This window comes from Acartia tonsa, chromosome 3, assembly GCF_053477335.1.
Source record: "Acartia tonsa isolate MP-2025a chromosome 3, ASM5347733v1, whole genome shotgun sequence".
Taxonomy (NCBI): domain Eukaryota; kingdom Metazoa; phylum Arthropoda; class Copepoda; order Calanoida; family Acartiidae; genus Acartia; species Acartia tonsa.
In genome coordinates this window covers 3,309,682-3,317,782 of record NC_137262.1, presented here as the reverse complement: position 1 = coordinate 3,317,782, position 8,101 = coordinate 3,309,682, and positions in this window count along the sequence as shown.

Here is an 8,101-nt window from a genome sequence, read left to right as displayed (position 1 = left end):
TTTTAGTTATGCATTTCAGTAAATTACATAATCATGAGATATTCCAAGCATAAAAAAAACATTTACTAATTAAAAATTCATTATATGCAAAGTACAATTTAAATTTCTTTACGTAAAAATAGATTTTAATCCTACCCTTTAATAGCATAAATCATTATGAACAATAATTATAAATTTTGTTAATCTATAATAATTATGTAAATTAATTAGTTTGTTTTATTTTCTTTGAACACAATGAATCATAAATAAATTAGATTTTAAGTGGTTTTTAATTAATTTAATTGCATACAAAGCAGAAATAAATTACATAAAATCGTAATTTTCAAAGAATTCTTTTAACTTTGCATGTTAGGATTATTTGGTGGCTTGGTTATATTATATTTTTAGCAGAGAAACTACTCTACAATTCACTTTTTCTGTCAGTCAGTCCGTAACGTCAAGTATACTTTGTCCAAAGCTAAAGGTCCAAGATCCAGTTTTTATTATTTTCTTTACTCCTATTCAATATAGACGGCTAAGTAAGACGAATGGTTAACGGACCCAACATGTAAAATCCTCAGACAGAAAAACTCAAGGCATCAAATTTTTAAATTTATTCAACGTTTCGAGGGCAAAACTGCCCTCATCATCAGGAACTAAACAAAAAAATAGCAATTAAAATTTATCAAAATATGCATTTTAAGTCAATTATTACTTAATATATGTTTTATAGGCATTTTTACATATAAAAAAAAAGAATTAAAATTCCCTATGGTTACACATTGATAACAAATAAAGTGAATAAATAGGATATATGTTTATACAAGGTTAATTAAATGCAAAGTAGGGCAGTTTAAATAACAAAATAGAATTAAATTTGAAATAAAATCTTACTTTTTTTCGTCCATGTACATTATTAACAAAACACAAATTGAAACTGGCAAATTTTTGATTGATTTTTTGTAAATTTTTTGAAAGTTGGACGGTCAAATTAAACAAGTTATTAAATCATTCGCTCTAGAAAAAACTTCAGTATAGGTGCAGCTTTGCAGATCAGTCTTTAAGTAAAAGTTTGACCAAGAAAATTTTTTTTAAAAAGATGAGCAAATGTAACAAAACAAAACAAAAAAAAAAAATTGGATCATATGAAGGAAATGAAGTCATTCCTAAAAAGGACAGAAATTCCCTTCCAAAAAGGACAGAAATCATCTTCCTTTTTCTCAGATATCTCAAATATGGACAAAAATCACTCTCCTTTTTCTCACATATCTGAAAAAGAGGATAAAAATCACCTTCCTAAATCTCACTTTATCTTCCTAATTCTAAGAAAATTAACCCAATACCTCTAAGTTCTTCCTTATTCTCAGATAGCCTACCTTATTCTAAGAAATTCTTCCTTATTCTAATAAGATCTACCTTATTCTAAGAAATACTTCCTAATTCTATGACAATCTACCTTATTCTAAGACATTCTTCCTTATTCTAAGAAATTCTTCCTAATTCTATGAAAATCTACCTTATTATAAGACATTCTTCCTTATTCTAAGAAATTCTTAGTTATTCTAATAAGATCTACCTTATTCTAAGAAATACTTCCTAATTCTATGAAAATCTACCATATTATAAGACATTCTTCCTTTTTCTAAGAAAATCTACCTTATTCTAAGACATTCTTCCTAATTCTATGAAAATCTATCTTATTCTAAGACATTCTTCCTTATTCTAAGAAAATCTACCTTATTCTAAGACATTCTTCCTTATTCTAAGAAAATCTACCTTATTCTAAGACATTCTTCCTTATTCTAAGAAAATCTACCTTATTCTAGGACATTCTTCCTTATTCTAAGAAAATCTCTTCCTAAATCTCACTTAATCTTCCTGATTATAAGAAAATTAACCCAATACCTCCTAGTTCTTCCTTATTCTCAGATAGCCTACCTTATTCTAAGAAATTCTTCCTTATTCTAATAAGATCTACCTTATTCTAAGAAATACTTCCTAATTCTATGAAAATCTACCTTATTATAAGACATTCTTCCTTATTCTAAGAAAATCTACCTTTTTCCCTCAAAGTCTTCCTTCTCATCACATATCCTTCCTTTGTCTCAGATAATTTAGCTAATTCTTGCTAATTAGACCAACCATTCCTGGGATCTTAAGCTTCAGACAGAAAAACCTTACTATTTTCTTCATATTCTACCAGGAGATGAGAAAAGTGCTGTGTTGCAATAATTTTATGTAGATCAGATTTTTTCATCCAAATAAAAAAGCTAGCTTTTTTTAAGAGTGAAAAATAAGAATGTTTTTAATTTAATGACAAACTAGCCCCTAGAGACCTCTTTAATTTTAGTGGGTTTCTAATTTTTTTTTTTGGGGGGGGGGAGATTTTTCCTATGGGGAGATATCTCTTTAGAATGTGTTAGTACTCTCCCCCAAAATAGCTATAAACCTTCCTTTGTCTTATAAGAAGCTAAACAGTAATGAAGAACCATACTGCTTCTATATATAATATTAAAAAAATATTCTTATAAAAAAGGTAGCTTTTAGAAATTAGAAAAAAAAACGTCCGTCAGCTTGGCTATCCTGGACAAGAATTTGACGCAGCACGGCCGGCTACATGGTAAGGGAGGGGGTGTATTTTTTATGAACGAACACAAACCCACAGACATACATTTAAAATAAGACCATAGACTATGTATATTTAGAATTTTAAGAATTTTAATGGATAATTAATTATATTGTTAGTGTTTTATTTCAAACTAGCGGCTACGCTCCTAGAGACACTTTTAGGGGCACTTTATGTGGTGGGAATTGAATTTAATATCTCCATTTTCTATAGTAGTTTAAAATGAAAAAGTGAAAAAAATGAAGGGAAGGGGGTTAATTTTTTTGTTTTGGTGGGGGGGGGGGATCATACTCATCCCCACATTTTTCATTTCTGTTTTTTTTTATTTTAAATTAAAATTTTTTGTAAAGGAGTAATATTTTTCAAGGTGGGTGGTGGTACCCTTCTCAAAATGGCTATAAACCTTCTCAGGATCTATGAGAAGCTACAGTGTAAAAATGAACCATATCGGTTCAGCGGTATCTAATTATTTTAAAAAAACTTTTATATTACATATTCTATATTTACAAATTGTCTTTGATATGTTGTCCTTGTCCCATGCCGAAACAGAGAAATCAACCTATAATCAGGAATTAAGAGGGATAGGACAATGGATGATAAATCAATTTACTTAATTAATTAAATAAAAAGTCTCTAAAGTTGTTGAGCCCATTAATAAGAAATTGTTAAAATAAAACTGTGTAATAATCCAGGGAGGGAGTGAATATTGAGCTGTTTATTACACTGCACTGGTCCCCAAAGTTTTATAATAACGTTTTCTTATTCAGTGACTTAAAACTTTTATTGAATTTTATTGGTTTGTACATTAAAATGAGTGTCCTGTCCATTAACGATTCAATTCAACCACTAATTATAACTTACAAAAGGGATAATTTTATGTTTAATCAGTGAGGATTTACATCAACTTATCGGCAATTGTCTTATTCTTTAGATCCCTGTTAATAGTAAACGATTTAACCACCAATTATAACTTACAGAAGGGATAATTTTATGTTTAATCATTGAGGATTTACATCAACTTATCGGCAATTGTCATATCCCTTTAGATCCCTGTTAATAGTATATTTGGGGAATGAATAATAGAACATATGGGTTAGTGAGGGGATGAGTGATGACCAACATCAGAGCTAAAGAATTGTTGGTTTTCGGATATTTTTATAATTATAAATATATGTTCAAAAGATATAAAGGATTATGAATTTTCTTAATATTCATATTACTTAATACCAAAAAATAAAATATTTCTTAATGTCAAAACTTTTTGTATTTAGATTTTAGTATTGGTCTTTAAAAGCAACAAATTGGGTCGAGTTGGGTCAATATTTAAAAGGATGGTTCGATTTTTAAAGCTATAAGTACCCTGTCTTATTGACATAGAGTTACATAGAAAAGTTGTCGCCAAATTAAGTTGCTAACCTGTTTATTGGTCAGTTTATTCACCATAAAGAAGGAAAAGAGATAGGGTAAAGGGGAGAGGGGATAGATAATGTTTTAACCATCTACAACAATGATATTTTAAGAGGATACAAAATTATGGTTCAACTTCCAATTAATTCTATATTTATTCACGTGGATATTATCACAGGGTAAAAAATTTTTAGTTAGTTTAGGTTGCAATTTCCCTTCGATTTTATTTGGTGTACCATTTTTCCATTAGGATGGGAGGGAATAGGGTAAAGAATTGGGTGGGGAAGATCGTTATTTTAGCCCGCAAGAGAGTTCACTCTATTATAGAACATGAAATGTTGTGTGTAAGATCTAAGTAATAATAAATCCATTGTGGTGAATTCAAAATTAAAAAAAAAATTGAAAATTGACCCACTCTAATTGCCCTTGAATTGATTTCATAATTATCAGCTGTTTTAGTTTACCGACGAAAAGAATAAGTTGCCAACTTTCTATAGAGTTTGTACCACATAAATAGGAATGTGAAGAAAAAAAACATTACATTGGTTGAGACTAGCAGCTACGCCACTAGAGGCTTCTATGGACACTTTGGGTAATTAATCAAATAAAAATGTCTGACTCTAAGCCTGGGATTTTATTTTTGAAAAGGAAAAGATTTTTTTCTGATGGTTAGGGGGGAAATTTTTTTCTTTAGGCAATTTTTCTTGGGAGCTCAGACAAACATCCTGTTACTTTTATAAAAGGATTGCTAATTACATATAGTTATTGAAGAAAATTATCAGTAAAATATACAAAATATTTTAATTTGTTTTGAAATTATTACTTTTTTGGTCTTGGTCTAATATTTTATGTGTTGGCTAGAGAAAGATTGTAAAGACTACTTGTCTTTTTCTGTTATCCTGTTATTATTAGGTTTATTTCTCTGCAAAATTATGTTAATATTATTAATAATTTTATGAATAAAAACATAAACACTAAATGTCAAAAGATACAACCAAAAAAAATACTGAATTTTCTATTATTTCTTAAGATAATTTCATACTTCTGACTGGGGTTCCTATTAAAATGTACTTTATGAATTTCCACCTCTAAAGTACAAACAAACATTTCAGGTCAAAAGATACAACTCAAACTTATCCTACACATGTTGTTCTGATATCCCAATAAACATAAGGAAATATATGTGAGAAAAACCAAGATTTTGAGAGAATAAGGAAGGGGAAAAGGCAGAATTTATATATTCTCTATACCTCTATTTCAGTTATGATATCCCAATATAAATTAGGAAAATTATCTGAGAAAAAGGAAGAATTAGGGGAATTAAGGAAGAACTTCTTAGAAAAAGCTAGGTTATCTGAAAATAAGAGAGAATTAGTAAGGAAAAGGAAGAAGTTCTTAGAATAAGCTAGATTTTCTTAGAATAAGGAAGAATGTCTTAGAATAAGGTAGATTTTCTTAGAATAAGGAAGAATGTCTTATAATAAGGTAGATTTTCATAGAATTAGGAAGTATTTCTTAGAATAAGGTAGATCTTATTAGAATAAGAAATAATTTCTTAGAATAAGAAAGAATGTCTTAGAATAAGGTAGAATTTCTTAGAATAAGGAAGAATGTCTTAGAATAAGGTAGATTTTCTTAGAATAAGGAAGAATGTCTTAGAATAAAGTAGATTTTCATAGAATTAGGAAGTATTTCTTAGAATAAGGTAGATCTTATTAGAATAAGGAAGAATTTCTTAGAATAAGGAAGAATGTCTTAGAATAAGGTAGATTTTCTTAGAATAAGGAAGAATGTCTTAGAATAAGGTAGATTCTCATAGAATTAGGAAGTATTTCTTAGAATAAGGAAGAATTTGAAGGAATAAGGTAGACTTTCTTAGAATAAGGAAGAATTTCCTAGAATAAGGTAGGTCTTCTTAGAATAAGGGAGAATTTGTTAGAATAAGGTAGATTATCATAGAATTAGGAAGTATTTCTTAGAATAAGGTAGATCTTATTAGAATCAGGAAGATTTTCTTAGAATAAGGAAGAATGTCTTAGAATAAGGTAGATTTTCATAGAATTAGGAAGTATTTCTTAGAATAAGGAAGAATTTGAGGGAATAAGGTAGATTTTCTTAGAATAAGGAAGAATTTCATTGAATAAGGTAGGTCTTCTTAGAATAAGGGAGAATTTGTCTAATTAAGGTAGAATTTCTGAGAATAAGTAAGAATTTGGGTAAATAAGGTAGATTTATTAAGCATAGTTGTAATAGTGAGGAAAAGGAAGAATTTCTAAGAATTAGGAAGAATTTGTAAGATGGTGGACAGAGGTCACCTTCCTTTAGTGAGAATTTGTAAGATAGTGGACAGAAATCACCTTCCTTACAGAGAATTTGTAAGAAAAAGGAAAGTAAATAGCCTTCCTATACCCAAGGAAGGGAATTTCTGTCCTTTTTAGGAATGACTTCATTTTCTTCATATGATCCGTCTTTTTTTCTCTTATCCAATATTTTTCTCTGATATCCAACAGAGTTTTATCTTTCTTGTGGAGTTTTTCAAAAGGGGTAAAAACCATGTCTGACCATGAATGGTTTCTACTGTTAAAATGTTTGGCAACTGGCTTTGAAATTTTTTTGTTTAAAATATCCGAAGAATGAGCATTAAATCTAACAGAGGCAGCATTAGAAGTTTGTCCAACATATTGCATTGGACATTGTTTACACTGAATAGAATAAATTACAAAATTATCTGAACATTTAATATTTGACTTGATTGGGTACTTTTTTTGAGAAAAACTGGCAACATGTTCAGAAATATTTTGACTACGATTACACAGGTTACAACCAATATCTCTTATGCTACATTTAAAGAATCCATTTCTTTCTCTTAAGTTGTATCTCTGAGTAGGATATAACCTGGCTCGAATTAGGTGTTCACCTAAATTTCTTGCTCTTTTATATCCTATCATTGGCATCAGAGGAAAAGTTTTTTTAAAAACTGCATCTTTACTTGCTAAAGAGAAATGTTTTTTCATAGAATTAGATACAGAATCAATACGAGGGTCATATGTTAAACAAAACACAGGTCTACTGTTACTTTTTACATGAACAACTTTTTGTAAGGCTTGTGTGCGAGAAATAATCTTTACTTTCTCAAAAGCATGTTTTATATCTTTAGAGTTATATCCACGAATTAATAAATTACATTCAAGTTCTTTTAATCTAATTACAAAGTTATCATTTGAAGAACAAATTCGTTTTAATCTATAGGCTAAGCTGTAAGGAATATTTTTTGTAACAAATGGTGCATGTGCACTTTGAGGCTTTAAATAGGTTACACGATCTGATCCCTTTACAAAAAGATCAGTTTCAAATTTATTATTTTCATTTATCCAAATATTACAGTCTAAAAAATCAACAGATCTGGGCCTATTATTTAAAATAGGAAAATTTTCAACAATAAATTGGCCATTTTTCCATTTAGTTTTTACAATTTTATCTTTTAAACGATATTCACATGTAAAGGGATAGTTCTATGAAGTGTATTTAAAGAGTTAAGGTACTTAGAGTAGTGAACTTTTATATGTCTTAGTAGAATATATTAGGCATTGGATAGATATGATTATATGTTAAAGAATTTTTAACATTGACCAGACCAAACTTTTTTTATTTGACAATATCGAAAAAAGTTAAAGAGATTTGCCACATAAATTACATGAGAATGGTCTATTTTTTCCTAATATGTATAGCCAAAACACCAATTTTAGATAATCTTTTTCCACATATTTCACAAGAGTTATAAAAAAATTGAACAGGGGTTCCCCTTGGGACAAGTTACTTAAAAAACATAAAAAACAACGTCCGGTTCACTATAGGACAGGTTTTCTATAGATTCTTTTTAAAAAAAATAAAGAAAACCGTCTGGTTTACTTACAATATACACATTATCTCACGCGGAAATACCAACTAACCATACAACATATATATATATATATAAAAAGACTATTCTCATGTAATTTATGTTTCAAATCACTAACTCTTTTAGATATTGTTAAATAAAAAAAGTTTGGTCAGGTCAATGTTAAAATTCTTTAACACAATCATATCTAT